Below are 1,089 nucleotides of genomic sequence, written 5' to 3' on the forward strand. Positions count from 1 at the left end.
TCAGGTTACATGTAGTAAATAAATAAGGGAATGTTAATCTCGGCGTCATTTCACACTGAAATTTCAATTGTAGGGGATCATTTGGAGGTGAATTGTGTAGGACACGGGGAGACAGAAGAATCTCCCCATGAATTTTCGGTGTGCATAGAAATTGAGGAGGCTGAACTGGAAACCTGCCTGGGTCGTTGTTTTCTTCTATTTGAGGGTTTGCTTGAAGTTCGTGAGAACGACCACCTTGATATGTGGGAGCCTTCTCGGGCAGCGCTGTTTTTGTTAAACATGTGGGAGGCGGTGCGAAACGGAGAAAGATTTGATATAATGTAAGGAGATTTCTTGGTTTTAGATTTATTAGTACGGGGTAAGCTGAGAGACGCCGGAGGGTGTGTTGCTGTAAAGTGTATAAGGGACGCACAGCGCCGCTAATGAGGTTAAAAAAAATGAAAGCACTAACCAGGGAACTTTGGGAGAGAGGTAAGTATATGGAAGTGAGCGCATTGCGCATAAGGGTTGCTGGTTTCATAAAGTAACACTTTGAGTGAAAGTGAGCACGTTGAAGATTGTGATGTGAATGCTGACAGGTGTGTGTGTGTGAGAGGATTATGAAATCATTGTGTGAATGATGCTACATTTTAGATCAAAAGTTAGCAGAATTGCAGAGGGTTTGTAGATTGTGAATACAAAATGAGTTTGATTAGCCTGGAGAAACAGAAAAGCAGCTTGAGCTGCTCCGAGAAGCTGCGTGCTGTGTGTGTGACAGGAAGTTACATGCCCATAAAAGGAAGTCTGAGAGAGAAGTGTGTGCGTAGGCAAACTGAAGAGTGTGTGTGAAATAAGGGTATTGTTTTTACACCAAGATTTAGTAAAACTAAAGTAGAACGTTATAAACAAACAGACAAAACAGTAAAATGAAGAGAGAAAATAACTGACAATTACATTAATGCGTAGAAAACACACATACACAAAGTGCCATATGTGAAAGCAAATTTGGGAAAGAATCAGAAGTGAGATAGTTTAATATAAGATGCAATGCAGGAAGCAGCTTTCACTCCTCTAACTCCAGAGCCAGTGTGTTCCCTCCCCTGCCCACTT

This window comes from Haplochromis burtoni, unplaced genomic scaffold, assembly GCF_018398535.1.
Source record: "Haplochromis burtoni strain Fernald_Lab_line unplaced genomic scaffold, NCSU_Asbu1 Contig_148, whole genome shotgun sequence".
NCBI lineage: Eukaryota > Metazoa > Chordata > Actinopteri > Cichliformes > Cichlidae > Haplochromis > Haplochromis burtoni.